Source organism: Pogona vitticeps, chromosome 5 (genome assembly GCF_051106095.1).
Source record: "Pogona vitticeps strain Pit_001003342236 chromosome 5, PviZW2.1, whole genome shotgun sequence".
Taxonomy (NCBI): Eukaryota; Metazoa; Chordata; class Lepidosauria; order Squamata; family Agamidae; genus Pogona; species Pogona vitticeps.
In genome coordinates, this window is record NC_135787.1 from 101,881,238 (window position 1) to 101,897,500 (window position 16,263).

The 16,263-nt window shown below is 38.9% G+C and overlaps 1 long non-coding RNA gene across 2 annotated transcripts in view; it reads right to left on the minus strand.

The window, feature by feature from the left end:
• Positions 1-15,209: 15,209 nt before the first annotated feature.
• LOC140707446 (uncharacterized) overlaps positions 15,210-16,263 on the minus strand; it is a 9,031-nt gene continuing 7,977 nt past the window's right edge. For both annotated transcript variants that reach the window (XR_012087513.2, XR_012087514.2), the window contains exon 3: positions 15,210-15,867. This is a non-coding gene — a long non-coding RNA (uncharacterized LOC140707446). The remainder of the gene's footprint in view (positions 15,868-16,263) is intronic.

Consider the following 16,263-nt stretch of genomic DNA (forward strand, 5'->3'; position numbering starts at 1 on the left):
TGGTTGGCCAGAACTGATAGGTTCAGGGTCTGTGCTTCAAGTTAAGTGTTCTGTGTGAACCAAACTGTGTGTATGTATGATTAAGACTAAGCCACGTTACTGTATCTTATTCACCTGATCATTTTATTTTCCCTGTGTGTTGTTTAAATAAACCTTATTCCTTTATTTGTTAAAAATCCATCCCTGGTCTGTGTGACTCCTTATAGGGAATGGTTGGTGGCAGCTTAGTGAAACTGTGGCATATCCCAGTAGGTCTGGGTTTGTCACAGGGATGGTCTAAGGAGAGCAGGATGTTGCACAAATGGGTGGTGGAGAGATAGCTGAGCAGCAGCAAGAAAGAAGAGCTGTATGTGTATCAGCAAAAAAATAACTGGTATGCTTGTGTGGAGTTGCCAAATCTGGTGAGGAGATTCCTGAAACTAGCATATCTACTTCCACACCTTCACCTTTTGTGGGGATAATAGTGTGTCTTTCTCCACAGATAATCATTTTCTACTGTATCTCCTCAGACAAAGAAAAGTTACTGAGAAGGATTTTCTGTGTTCCTTGTTTAGTACAAGAGGGGGGAAATGTAAAAAATGACACAATTGAAGTCTTTTAAGTTAAAAATCCTAGTTATTTTAATGCCAATATATATGAAAATTTCAGAAACAGGTAATTTTCTTTGAAGCACTTATTTCCACTGTCTTGCCTACATAAGCTGAATGATAGGTAGAAGCATTGTGCTAAACCTGGGCTACTTCTTCTATTGTCATATATTCCTGAGATGATTTTTTTTGGGGGGGGGTGTTAAGAAATGTTGATATTTAGCTTCAACTTGCCTTTTGGAATAATACTGTGAATCGTGTAATATTGACTCTTGTGTCTTCGGGATTCTATCTAGCCTGGATTTCTCTTTATGTATTAAATGGGCAACTTAAAAGCAGTGGTTGGGGTACATCAATGCTGTTAAGTCTCTGAATAAGAAGGAACATGTATTAAGGTTGTAATTTAAAGTGTTAGTTTAAAAATTGACTCATATACTGTAATATTGGGTAAAGATCTGAGGAAGGCCTAGGTGAGGTGGTTGATAGTAGGCTTGTACTTTGGTTGCATAGTGAACCATAATGGCTGCAAAGAAACCTAAACCCCACACACCTGGAACCTCCCCTGCTCAAACATCAGTGCTAGGAAAATTAACTTCTCAGGAATCAGAAAAATCAGATAAAGAGTGGCAAAGCACTATGCAAAGCCTATTGACTACAGGATTCCAACAAATAAATGAGCGTCTGACTCAAATAACAGACCAAATGAAGGAGATGAAGGCAGATTTGACGGAAACAAAGCAACAGGTAATAGAAATTAAAACAAAAAAACAAGATGTAGAAGAAAAAGTGAAAAGTACGAAGACCAGACTGGACAGAGCTGAAGAAACAGTACAGCTGACACAGAGAAATCAAAGGCAATGTGAAGACCAGCTAATAATGCTAGAGATGGAGAGAGCAATGAAAATGTTAAGATTTCAAAATGTACCAGAAAAGGAAGGTGAAGACTTAGAAACATTAATGAGTGAAGCCTTGGTGCCATAAATAGAGATGGATGTAGTGGAATTCCGCCAATGTCTGGAAGCATCCTTCAGAGTGAGTACAGCATATGGTAGAAAAAATAAGTTACTCAATGAAGTTCATCTGAGATTCACGAAGAAGACAACCAGAGATAAGATTTTAAGAGCGTCACAAGACAAAGAAGATAATAGAAGATAAGAAAATTAATGTCTTAAAACAAATTCCATGGCAAGTGAGACAGAGAAGAAAGGAATATTCCTCTCTGGCACAGCTACTCCAACAAAATGGAATCTCATATAGATGGCTAACACCACAAGGCTTATTTTTTTCGGATTGACACACAGAGATATAATATAACATCCCTGATGAAAGCACGAGATTTTATGGAAAAAAATGAGAAGAACTTGAAAATACCAGAAGAAAGACCTCAAGAGAAGCCAACGCAATTACCACAACCAGAATAAGACACAGAATCAGGAGAACATGAAGCAACTGAGCCAAGATGTACTAGAAGCATGATGAAGAAAAAACAAAAGGATAGTAATCTACAACAAGATGTCTAGAAAACAAATGAAGATTTTTCAGTAAATGTAAATGGCCTAAACTCACCCCAAAAGCAGAAAAAGATCTTTCTACAATTGCAGAAACAGTAATCTGACATTATATGCATCCAAGAAACTCATGTGAAAAGAAAAGACTTGAAACTGTTAGAATGGCCAAGGTTAGGAAAATTATTTGCAGCTTCAGACGTAAGTAAAAAGAAGAAAGGTGTACCTATTTATATTAAGAAAGAATTAGAGCCAAACCTGATTTTTGCCTCAGACAACGGAAGGATATTAATGGTGGAAACCCAAAGAGAATCAAAGGAATTGCTAATTGTTAATATTTACGCACCAAATGGAAATCAGGAAAACTTAAACAACTGCAACTAGAATTGGCAAACAAAGATTATGATTACTACTGTGTATTTGGAGATTTTAATGCCGTCTTTAATAAAGAACTTGACAAAAATTAGAAAGAACAAGTAAAACAAAGAGAAGCAGAATTTCAAGAAATTTTTTACAATTGGCAGAAGAAATAAATATTATAGATGCGTGGAGAACATGTAATCCAAGGATAAGAGATTATACCTTTTACTCTAACAGACACAAATCATGGTCAAGAATTGATACATGCTGGATATCAATGAGCTTAATGAAAGAATTGGAACAAATAGACATTTTACCTAATACATTTGCAGACCATAACCCAATCTCATTACAAGTAGGTAGTAGACCAAGAGAATTTAATTGGAAGCTTAACACATTCCACTTAAAAAATGAAGATTTCAAGAAACAAGCAAAAGAAGAAATTGATTTCTTTTTTAAACAGAATATGAGACCAGATACCTCAATGTTTATGATCTGGGAGGCAAGTAAGGCATTCTTTAGAGGAATAGCTATAAGATTTGCAGCAAAACAAAAAAGAGAAAGACAGAAAAAATATGAGATTTTGGAAAACAGATTAGCTTCAGACGAGAGGCAGTTGAAACAAAACCCAACAAATACAGAATTGAAAGAGAGGATAAAAGGTATAAATATATTACTCACTGAAGAAACTGCAAGGAAGCTTAAATTTGCAAAGCAAATTTTTTTTGAGAACGTAAATAAACCGGGAAGATGGCTAGCATATAAATTAAGGAAAGAGAAAGAGAAGACAATAATATGAACTTTGAAAGATGAAAAAGGAGTGGGAAAATTTAAACAGGAAGAAATAAAAAAGATTGCTGAGGACTTCTATCGGAAGCTATATAAGAAAAAAGAAGTTAACAAAGAAGCTCAGAAAGAATATATATGGAAACACAACAAAATGAAATTGACTAAAGAACAAGTTCAGTCCCTAAATGAGCCCTTAACATATGCAGAAATTACAGAAGCTCTCAAAACACACAAAAAATGGGAAAGCACCAGGCCCAGATGGGTTACCAGCAGAATATTATAAAGAATTGGAAGAGGTATTACTAAAGCCATTTAAGAAGCTTTTAGAATGTGTTGAAGAAGAGGGGAAAATACCAACAACATGGACTGAAGTGATAATCTCCCTTATCCACAAGGAAAATACGGAGGGTAAAGAAATTCAAAATTATAGACCAATTTCATTGTTGAATGTGGATTATAAAATATATGCAACCATACTGGCAACCAGAATGAAAAGAATTTTAATTCAGTTAATACATCAAGATCAGTCTGGGTTTCTTCCAAAAAGGCAGATGAAAAATAATATAAGAATAGTCCTAAACTCCTTGGAATATTATGAAGCACACCCGGAGAAACAGATGGCCATGATATTCTTGGATGCGGAGAAAGCCTTTGATAATCTTAATTGGAATTTTATGTTGTATTTGCTGGAAACACTGCAAGTTGGAGAAAGATTTTTTGAAGCTAATTAAAGCAATATATACTCAACAAAAGGCAAAAAGTGAGAATTAATGGTGAACTGTCAAAAGAAATACAAATACAGAAAGGTACCAGACAGGGTTGTCCACTCTCTCCACTACTATTTATTTTGACTCTAGAAATATTAACCGAACAAATCAGATAAAAAGGAATAGAAAGGATTGAAAGTAAAAGGCCAAAATTACAAACTTCAGGCTTTTGCAGATGACTTAGTCATTATACTGGAAGATCCAGTGTATTCAATAGAGGATCTGATGGTGACGCTGAAAAACTTTGGTGATACGGCAGGAATGAGAATAAACCAAAAGAAAACAAAAATACTAAAAATATAAGAGAACAAGAATGGCAGAAGTTAGTAGAGAAGACGAACTTCCAAGAGGAAAAGAGAATTCGATATTTAGGGATCCAAATTACAAAGAAGACGAGTACACTATTTAAAGACAATTATATGAAATTGATGAAGGAGATACAGAACAATTTGGAGAAATGGGATAAACTACAACTATCGCTGTTGGGAAGGATTGTGACGATTAAAATGAATGTCTTGCCAAAAGTTCTATTCTTATTTCAGACAATCCCTATCATATTAAAACAGACCTTTTTCCAAGAACTTAATAAGATAATCATGAGATTTGTATGGCAAGGCAAAAAACCAAGAATTAAAATTAAAGCAATGCAAGATGCCAAACAGAGGGCCAGTTTGGTTTTCCAGATTGGGTTCTGTATTATAGATCTTGTATTTTAGATTGGATAAAAGAATGGATAACTCTGGAAAATGATAGAGTACTCAACTTGGAAGGACATGATTTACAGCTAGGCTGGCACACTTATCTATGGTATAAAAAGGATAAAGAGCAAAAACATTTTAATGTACATATGATAAGAAGAGCTTTATTAGGAACGTGGAGAAAGATTACACAACAAATTTATCAAAAAACACCTATGTGGGTATCACCTATAGAGGCCTTTATACAACCTAATTTCATGATAAATGCAAAACTTTTAAGATATCAGGATTTATTTAAAAAGGATGGTGAATTAAGGTCCAAAGAAAAGCTAGAGTCACAGAATATTTACATAGACTGGTGGTTCAGAGCACAGCTGGAGTCTAGATATATAAAAGACTAAACAGAAGGTTTCTACTCAGAACAAACAATGTTTGATAAGCTTTTACTAGGTTCAAAAGACAAAATTGTTAAGAAAATGTATAACTATCTGTTAGAAATCAAAATGCAAGATGAAATGGTTAAAGAATGTATGATTAAGTGGGCACAAAACATAGGGCATGATATTGATATTGATCAATGGTTGAAAATATGGCAAAATAATATAAAGCTTACAAGGTCGGCTAATTTTAAGGAGAATATATAAAAGATGTTTTACAGGTGGCATATGACTCCAGAAAAATTGTCGAAGATGTATACAGATGTATCAAATGTGTGTTGGAAATGTGAAGCACATGTGGGAAGCTATTATCATATGTGGTGGTCATGTAGAGTAGCGAAACAGTATTGGAAAAGAGTACATGCTGTGTTGCAACAAATATTGCTCTGTAAGGTGCCATTAACCCCAAAACTGTTTTTATTGAGTATGATACCTGATAACATAGATAAGACAAAGGAATATATAGTTATATACATAGTCACTGCAGCCAGAATTTTATATGCCAAAAATTAGAAAAGCCCAACGGTACCGAAACAAGAAGATCTTATAGAGAAGATAAGGGAAACAGCGGAAATGGCCATTTTATCAGAAGTGATGAAGGACTGTCCTTTACAAAAGGCAACTGAAAGATGGGACTTATTCTATAAATGGATTGAGTCAATAGACATCGTATGAAGAGCATACAGTGAAATGAGAACTTAAATCTGGAAGGCAGAAAATAGTAAAAAGAACAATTTGGAATTTTGATATGGCAATATGTATAGAATGGATGTTAGTATGTTATTGTTTCTCCTTTTCCCCCTTAACCTCAATTCCCTTTTTCCTTTCTGTCACCCCTTGTTAAAAATAAATTTAAAAAAGGAATTTTTTTTGATATTTATGTTGTTCTTTTCTCTTGTTCCACTAATTCTTTATGCTACATGCTCTCTGTAAGCTTCTTATTACTATTGTTCCGTCATATTGATTGGAAAACTGTAGGTTCATTCTCCTAGAGTACTTGAGGAAGCTACCCTGTTTCCCCAAAAATAAGACAGGGTCTTATAATAATTTTTGCTCCTAAAACGTATTAGGGCTTATTTTCAGGGGATGTTTTATTTTTGTCATGTACAACAGAGGTTGTCAAGCCCCGGTCCATGGCCCAGACCAGGTCGTGAAGGCAGACCTCCCGCACCCCCGCACGCAGTCTCCTCCCCACGTGCGTGCATGCCAGAGCCAGTGTGAGCGCTCCTCCACCCTTTCACGTATGTGCCCAAGCACCCGCAAGAAGGGGTGGGCAGACGCGCGGATGGGTGTGCAGGCACCCCTGTGCATGCATGAAAGGCTGGGGGAGCGTTCACGCTGGCACCGGCAGGTGGGCAGGTGTTCCCCCACTGCTTCGCGCATGTGCCTGAGAATGTGCGTGCACCCGTGCACACCTGCGGGGGCCCCCGCCTTCCTTGGAGGCTCAGCTGGTCTGCGATCCCAAAAAGATTGGGGTCCACTGATGTACAACTATCTACATTTATTCAAGTCCAGTCATACCATCTTCTGGTTGCTGCACAATGGTGAAGGGCAGGGCTTCACTTAACCAGGGCTTATTTTTTGAGTAGGACTTTTATTATGAGCATCCTGAAAAATCATACTAGGGCTTAATTCAGGCTAGGTCTTATTTTAGGGGAAACAGGGTATCTTGAAAGTGTTTTCTTTCCACCATTCATTGTAAGAGCCACACAAATATGGCATCTGTTTAACTGTGTCACTTACTGTCAGGGCTTGATTTGTGTATGTTTAATTTTTAAAAATGGTAGACCTCTTAAGGTGTACAGAGGCGTTGACCTAGTTTGGCAGCTGCTATACAATGTGCCACAAACATACACACAAGGAACTTATTTCTGGCCAGAATGCATTCTACTGCAACTCTCCACTACCCCTTCTTACACCACATTAAAACTATTTTTCTTTGTTGGCAAAGAAATTATGAGGAAACAGGTGTGTTGGGAAAATGAATTAATTGCCAAAGGCTGGAATTAGCTTGAACCTCCTCTCTGCCTTTCATTCAGTGGATTTTTTAATCTCTTCACTTTGTCCTGCAACGTTTACCCAACAATAGTTTCCATGTTTTTTCCTCTCTTTAAATAATTAGCCATGTGTCCACATAAACACCATGCAGATCTCCTATACAGGTACTTTACCCAGACTTGCTTCTCCATTCCCTTGAACCACGGTTGGAGCAATTAACAATTTCCTCTAAGTATGGGTTTTTCTTTCAGTGATTGCTGGTTGAGAACACCCTGCAACTGCTGGTGTGATACAGCAGTATTGGCTCATCAGATGTTCAGCACTGGTTCTCTGGAGATTTCTGGAGACCAAGGTCACTTTTTAGAGAAACCTGGAGAAATTAGAAACCTGTGGCGCGGGTGGTTGGCTGTGGAGGGCCATGGTCTCCCCATAGATTATTGTCTAAAGGTGAACTATGAATTCTAATCAGTGTTTAGAGGGATAAAGAAATGTGTGGTATTTCCATCTCAGCTGATGTGCTGAAAAATACCACCCTGTATGCTCCTCCTTTCACACTGGGTATCTGTGGGGAGCATGCTCTGTAGCTGCTATTAAACAGATATTTTTCAACACAGCTCAGAGTCTTAGAGATCATCCTTTTTTATTGCCAGGTGATAGTTATAAAGCAGGTTTATTTAAAATATTAACAAACTGATAGAAAAGACCATTTTAGGACAAGCTTCTAGAGTGATCATCCTTTTCCACAGAAAGGGATCGAACTAGGCAGAACTGTCCATGTTTCTCTCCATTGATAAAAGAATAACCAAATTCCAAATCCCTCCAATAAAATACAGTGGTGCCCCGCATGACGACGACAATCTGTTCCCATGAAATCGCTGTTAAGCGAAATTGTCGTCATGCAAAAAACAATTCCCCATTGGAATGCATTGAAATTTATGACCCCAGAAAAATTGTCAAAGATGTATACTGATGTATCAAATAAGTGTTGGAAATGCGAAACACAAATGGGAAGTTATTATCATATGTGGTGGTCATGTGGAGTAGCGAAAAAATATTGGAAAAGAGTACATGCTATGTTACAACAAATTTTGCTTTGTAAAGTACCACTAATCCCAGAACTGGTTTTACTAAGTATGATACCCGATAATATAGATAAGTCAAAGGAACATATAGTTATATACATTATCATGGCAGCCAGAATTATGTATGCTAGAAACTGGAAAAGTCAGACGGTACCGGAACAAGAAGATCTTATTGAAAAGATACGGGAAATAGCGGAAATGGATATCTTATCAGAAGTCATGAAAAATCAACCCCTGCAAAAGGCAACAGAAAGATGGGACTTATTTAATAAATGGGCTGAATCAACAGGAATGCATTGAAATTCGTTTAATGCGTTCCGATGGGGAAATTACCTCATCGTCCAGTGAAGATTGCCCATAGGGGAAGCCATTTTCCTAGCGCTGATCAGCTGTTAAAATGGCTGCCCTGCAAAGCATGGGTCCGGAAAAGACAGGGCAGCCATTTTGCAGAACTGAAAAAATCATCATCTTGCGAACAAACAGTTCACGAAGCACAGACCTAATTGTCGCGAAGCGAAAATCCCCCACTGAAATGACTGCTTTGTGAATCGCTATAGCGATCACAAAAGTCATCGTCCTGCGGATTTGTCGTTTAGCAGTGTTGTCATCATGCGGGGCACCACTGTATAGAAAGGGAGGGAAGAAGAGACTTACTTATTCACTTTGCTTGTTTGCTTTTGCATTTTTTTAGAAGCCAATTCCACTTGTTCTGAGGGATATCTGCAGCATTTACAGGGCTGCAATATGAAGGATTTTGATGTGCACTCATTCTTTTCCTTCTTTTTTCCCCCTTTCTCCAAGCCTAGCTCCTGGCATTCAAGGAATACTGGGTCTAACTGAAGGACTGAGGCGAAGGTGGTGGAAATCAATGTCATTTTCTGCCAGCAGAGAGCCAAATTGGCTGCTCTAAATACCTTTTTTCTCTTGTAGCTGTTGCTGCTCAGAAACCACTTTTCAGAACTGAGTTTTTTGAGATTGCGTAGAAAGTAGATGTAGTTGGCAGTATCTCTGGTTATCCTACCCTCCACCCAGTGCATGGGTGGCCTGTAGCTCCCAGAATCTCCCAGCCAGCATGGCAGTGGTCAGGACTTTCTCTGAATTCCCTGGACGGGGCCATGTGCTAAAAGTGCTGACAACCTCAGTGGTGGCCAAGCGGCAGTGAGCACTGGATCAACCAGTAACTGCTGTCAAGAGAGACCTAGAGGTTCTTCCATCAGCTGCCAAGTCCAGAAAGTCAGTGAGCAGCTACTGACTGGCTCAGAACCTCATTGTCATGGTGGCTGTGTAAACACAAGAGCCTTAGAATCCAAAGCAGCAACTGCTGCTTTTTGAACCAGTACAAGCGGCCTAACTCTGCCAGAACCCAGTAATATTTCCAGGCTCAGAGCTGATTTGCTTATTTTCCTGGCCTTGCTTCTGTGCCTAGTAACAACAGACTGATTATTATATAGCTTGATTTTAGAAACAACTGCAAAGATACCTTAGAATAATAACTTCTAATAACCACCCCCAATTCTTATTTCTTTCTATACTTGGCATCTTGAAATCTTTTGATATTCTTTTCACATTTACTGCTGTTGCCGCTTAGATTGTTAAAGCCTTTGCCAATTTGGTCTAGGTATAATTCTTATATGGTTGTGTTTGAGGGGTGAATCCACATAGTGAATTCATGTACATTGAAATATTGAACTGATGTTTTATTCTAGCGTTCTGAAAACTCTGCATGTGGAGCTGATCCTTTTATGTTATGGCTGTCCAACACAATGGTGGAAGATATCTTGGATTTCTGTCTGAATTTGAATTCCAAAGGGCACTTGAACTTTGCAGATCCACGAGCAACTTCTGAATTGATGCGTTTACCAAGGACTTGGGTGCACAAACTGTAACATTTTGTTGTCATAATTGCTCATGTTGTCTGTTATATAACTGTGAATAAGAAGAAACTCACTTTGTGAAATTGTGTTTGGAAGGTTCATCAATTGGTATCTAAGAAAGCAAATAGTCCCGTAGAATTTAAAAGTGATTCACTGGCCGACCTTGAAAGTTGATCTCCACTATCTCCCAGCCAGTCTTCATGTTCTGAAGAGATACAGCAATGGCTTTCTATGACCAGTTTGGCTTGTCTGATGGATGCTCCCCTTACTTCTCCCAACATGGGTGCCCTAAAGCTAGAAACTGCCACCAGGGTTTGAGGCATACTGGCATGAGTCAACCAATATTAAGGAAACCCTGAGTGTCCTGACATTCTCTAAGGTGTGGATGTGTGCAGTCCTCAGTTTTTCTTCCAGGACAATGTTGAATAGCTGGTTCTACCTCACACCTTGTCTCTTGTGTTGAGGAACATCTGATACTGGAGGACATATGACTTCTCTTTAAAAACAAGTCTTCTGGTTTTCAGAGTCAGCAGGTAAAAACTGTTATTATGACCAGCTGTTTGGTGGTGGGAGTGTGTGCCTCACTTGGGCAAAATTTTTCCTCAGGCTTCTGATTGAATTAAAAAAGAGAGATTTCAGAGCATAGGCATGAGGTGGAGTCTACTTTGTCTGCAGGCTGATTTCTCTCTTAAATTGTCCTTTGCCACATCTTAACCTCTCTCTTATCCGGTGGCTCCTTTGATATCCTGCATTTTTTAGCTTGGTGGTTACCGTATCTAAAGGCACAATACTTAGTTCAGAACTGCTCACTGGAAAGCTTGTCCTTCCTTTTACTAATACATTTGAAAATACAGTACTTGTAGCCCTTTTTAGGTTCCTTCCCTCTACCCAAGGAAAATACAGAAGTTAGCTCTACCTGACCAAACCTTTCTAGTCACTTTTCCTAGCCAAACCCTATTTGGTGTCTCTCATATTCAAGCCCTCACTGGATTCTTTAGTAATCAAACCTACCTTATTAATCCATCCTGAGTCTGGCTCCTTTGCTAACCAAAACTAGTCTAAACCTTACCTGGCAGTTAAACTGTCAACCACTGCATTCTAAATCTTTTACTCTCACCTCATTGGCTGAGGTTTTGCTGTTACCCAATTGGCTTTCCATCAGTGAGGGATAATCTTTTTTTTCTTGTAAAGCAACAGCTGATTTCATCCATGTCTGATGGTGACAGTTATATCTAGGGACCAGCAAATAGTGTTCTGCTGCTGGAATAGGGCGTTTCTTTCTCTTCCATAATATGTCTCCCAGTCTCTCTTAGCAAGTGCATTTTGGATTTCAGACTAAAATAATGGCTAACAATAAAATGTGGGTGAGCAAGCTAAATCCCAGCTACCCAGCTCTTGTTCATCTTCACCTCCAATCAACCCATGACAATATGGTCCATGGGCAGGGATGATGCTAATTGCTCAGCAATACCTCGAGGGTTGCATCCTGCTTACCTTATAAACATTGGGAGGGAATCAGATTGATTACTCTAATCCAATCTTTGAATGCTTTGGGAGCAAGCATTCTGGCTGACTCCAGATTGGAGAACACCTTCAGAAAGAAGGAGAAATGTGATCTGGAACTAAGAGGCAAGATAGGAGAGCTGGTATATCTGTTGGTCCTTCCCATGGTTGCACAGCTTTTAAATTATGCAGATTATCATATTTGAATAGCAATATAGCCTTACAAACAAATGCAGAACTATGTATAGTGTTTTGCGTTATGCAGGTAAATCTATGGTTAATTGTTCTATATATCAAGGTCAGTATTTTTCAGTGTCAGCTACTGTTCAATATTAATAAACAAAATTATACCCCATAACCCACCATTCCTCTACTAAACAAAATAGCTTAACAAAATAATGGGCAAAATCTTCTTCATGTAGTAACGTCAGCATAAACCCAATAATCAGTGTAAGCAAGTTGAAATCTTCCTTTCCCCCCAGTCTCTTTCCTAGGACTTCCTCTTGCCCTAGGACAGGGAAGGGCAATTAATTTCTATAGGGAGGCCACATGAAAAATCTGAACTGTGTTCGGGGGCCAAGCCAACTTTACTTAAAAATAAAATGAAACAGTGGTGTTATTATTGTTTTTATTTTAAACTTGTTAATCTTCACAAATACTAAAGAGGTTTTTGTGGTATGTTAAAGATAAGCAACTGATCAACTTTAGACAAAAAGCTATAAATGGTTTTGATGTCCGGCGGGCCAAACAGGAGCGGCTCGTAGGCCATATGTGGCCCTCGGGCCACAGTTTGCCCAAGTCTGCCCTAGGGAAACCTTTGGGGGCTTCAGGATGGGAGGGGGCCCTTTAAGAGTAAAAAAAAAAATCACTGCTTGGATTGCCTCCGGTAAGCAAAGTGCAGAAAGCGGTTTCAACACAAAATTTGCTGTTTGTTCTAAAAAACAAACAAACAACAAGAACAAAACGTCAGTTTTCAAATACTACAAAAACATTGAACATCTCACAGTGGGGGGTTTGGGATGCTTAAAAGGCACCCACACTAGGTATGTCAGTTGTAGATGGTGCTGCAAAGCACACTAAAAAGACAGATGTTTGAGAAGATGTAAAATTGAGGTGTTGATAGATAATAGAATTGTTTAGGAGCACTCACTTTTTAGTGGTCCTGACTAAACACATGTGGCACTTGTTAAATCAGTATTATTGAGTCTGAGGTGGGGAAGTTTAAACTAGTTTGAATGTTTGCCCTGTTTGTAGAAATCAAATATTAGCATCCATTACCCCAACAGATTAACAGGGACGTGGTGGCGCTGTGGGCTAAACCGCAGAAGCCTGTGCTGCAGGGTCAGAAGACCAGCAGTTGTAAGTTCGAATCCACGCGACGGAGTGAGCGCCCGTCACCTGTCCCAGCTCCCGCCAACCTAGCGGTTCGAAAGCATGCAAATGCGAGTAGATAAATAGGGACCACCTCGGTGGGAAGGTAAACAGCGTTCCGTGTCTAAATCACACTGGCCATGTGACCACGGAAAGATTGTCTTCGGACAAACGCTGGCTCTATGGCTTGAAGAGCGGGATGAGCGCCGCCCCCTAGAGTCGGACACGACTGGACAAAAATTGTCAAGGGGAACCTTTACCTTTTACCTTTTTACCCCAACAGATTACAGTTATGATGGTATAATCATTTATTTATTTAACTTATATGCTGCCCACACTACCCAAAGGTCTCTGGGTGGCTTATAACAATTAAAATACAGTAAATAAAGAAAATAACATCTCACAGTTGTTTATTACACCAATAAGTAATTTTAAAAAGAGGCACAAAGACTTTTTAAAACAGTCTAGTATTATTTCTTTTTGGGGAAAACATTCAAGTGTCTTGCCATTCCTATTCTCTAGATGGCACTGTTATCCCAGAGGTCAGAAATATACCCTATCAAGAAACCAGAAAGTATTCTCCTTTCTCCACACAGGCACACCTGAAGGCATCCACCTTCCAGCCTGCTCCATCCCATCCCACCTTTGTTACACATGATTACATTATTTTGGACTGTTGCTATGACAATAAGATTCTGTTCTTGCTATCTATGTTCAGCATCTCTGCTCCTGTCACAGTCTTCCAAAACACCTCAGTCACCTTCTTTTCATTCATCAACAGCTATTTTAAGGCTCTTATTTATGTTTGCTGGTCAAAACAAGAGCAGATTCTTCATGCACCATCAGTTACCAATCCTCACCTGGCCCAGGCAGCCCACTGTTCTAAAGGCTGAAGGAGGAGGAAAGGAAAGGGAGGGAATCCGGAGATTGTTACTCAAGGATGACTGAAGTTTCAGATTCATTTGAGAAAATGCTCTTTGGCTATAATATCAATTTGAAAGAATATTCATTTGAGAACCTCACAAAATAGTTGGAGGGACAGGGATGAGGGAGTTATGAGACACAATTACACAAAGTTGACATTTTAAGTTGCCTCAAAGCAGTCTTTTTCCCTCAGGTATAGATCTTTAATGAAAGAACAGTAGTAACTAAATACATGTATATGGGATATATTACACATCACGGTGGAGGGGGCCCCCAGGGAGGTCTCCCAGGGCTTGCCTGCCACCATGGGAGACCTCCCTGGGTGTCCCCGCCACTGCAATTGGCGGCTTCGGAGCTCTCAAAGGGCTTCCCCCCCCCAACATCGGAGGAAGCCCTTTGAGAGCTTTTTTTGCCTTCAGAGGTCTCAAAGAGCTTCCTCCAATGTCAGGCAAAAAGCCCTTTGAAACCTCCGAAGGTGACAAACGGCTCCGTTCGCAAAAAATGGCATTGACTTGCGAATGGAGGCTTGACCTCTTTCATAGGTCAAGGCTCTGTTCGCAAGTCAATGTCAATTTTTGCGAATGGATCTGTTCGTAAATTGAAAAGTTTGCATGTGTGGTCATTCATAAGTCAAGGGTTGACTGTAATTTATTGCTCTCATTTCAGTTAGCAGCTGGATGGTTAACTGGTTAAAAAACTACACACTTAAATCTCTCCCACTGAATTCAATGAGACAAAAGTGTTTCCTTGTGGCTTCTAGATTTCACATTTACCAGTCAAACATTTTACAGTCTTTGTCCTTGAACTAAGAACATCTTGGCAAGTTTTTCTGTTGATGCATAGCTCTTCATGGTCAGATCACACACTGAGGAAAATTCTTATTTCTTGTTCTTACCATGTGAATCCAAGTGGAAAGGAAACAGAACTAGTCTCTCTTTTCTCCTACCAATGAAAATGTGCTCCACGGATGTGACAGGAGAACATAAGCTTGCAGCCACAGAGTGACAAGAGAGATGAGCCTGGTGGGGACAAAGTCCCATCCTAACTCTGAAGTTTTTATTGTCCTACAATGTCAGAGAGAATCAGCAAGCTGCTAGTCTCGGCAGCAGCATCTCAGAACCTAAGAATATCTCAGATCCCCGGTGACCTCCTGATCTGGAGACCAGTGGATCACCATCAGATGGGTCAGGCTATGTACAGTCATTCATTCACAGTACAGTACTGCAGTAGTTCCACCACCACTATTAACAACAAACCTCAAAATAGGGTGGAGTAATACCTTTATTGGACCATGAAATATCATTAAAAGGAGAGTTTTTGAATCTTGGAAGACTCTTTATCAGGCTAAGCATTGTATGGTTTACGGCTGGAGGGAGAGTAGAATCTAATAATGGCTAGATGTTGGAATTGCAGGATCTGTAATTAAAGTTTCAAGATGGAGACAACAAACTTCAATAATCTACGTGAAGTGTGCTTGTATTGGGTTTTGCCTCTGGGGATGTCAGAATAACTTTTGTCATCTCTATAGACAAAGACCTGCTAGTTATTTAGTGAATTCCCTATTGCCTTTTATCAAAAGTGCAGGGCTCCTGTTCTGGCTGGGAGCAGAAGCACCTGGAAACATGGCAATGCTCATGCTAACTGGAGATTAAATTTAGGTAACACACAACACAAAAACTATCAGTCGAAGACAGATTAGAGCTGATATATAGAGGGAAATGGCAGCTCTATTACAATTATTTGGAAACATTTTGGTGTTAGAGATTTTAAAAAATGACAGCTGTCAATTTTTCTATACATACGTATTTTTTCTTTTTTCTTTTCTTTTCCCATGGTCTTTCAAAGATGTCACTTTCATTAGTCTCCATGATTTAATACAAAACCATTTGTACTGCTGTAATCACATAGGATATTACTGTACTGTATTTATCAGTCCTTTAGAATTCTTCATTGCTGTCATATCCATTGTCATCTATAAATTAAAAAATTTATTAATGGGTTCAACAAGCTGCCCATTATGAATTTTAAACATCCTCTAATGTTTGTTAGACCAAGAGCAGATCCAGCATAGGTTGATCAGGGGTACCTTTCAATGTGTTGGATCGGGACTTGTAATAAATGAGACCAATACATTCTCACTCAAAGTAAACCCCACTGGTTTCAATATGTTTACTTTAAGCACAATGAAATCTGAATCTATATATTATCTGACATTGTTAGATATTGAAATCCAGCAATTTCAGCTGTAATATCTATGTAGTTCATTAATGAATTATAAAGCAACACCATCAAAGCAATACCTTATACCATTTTTCCAGGATCTCATTGTAATGAAAAGGAGTGAGCAATAGTCCAAAAGTACTCCTAT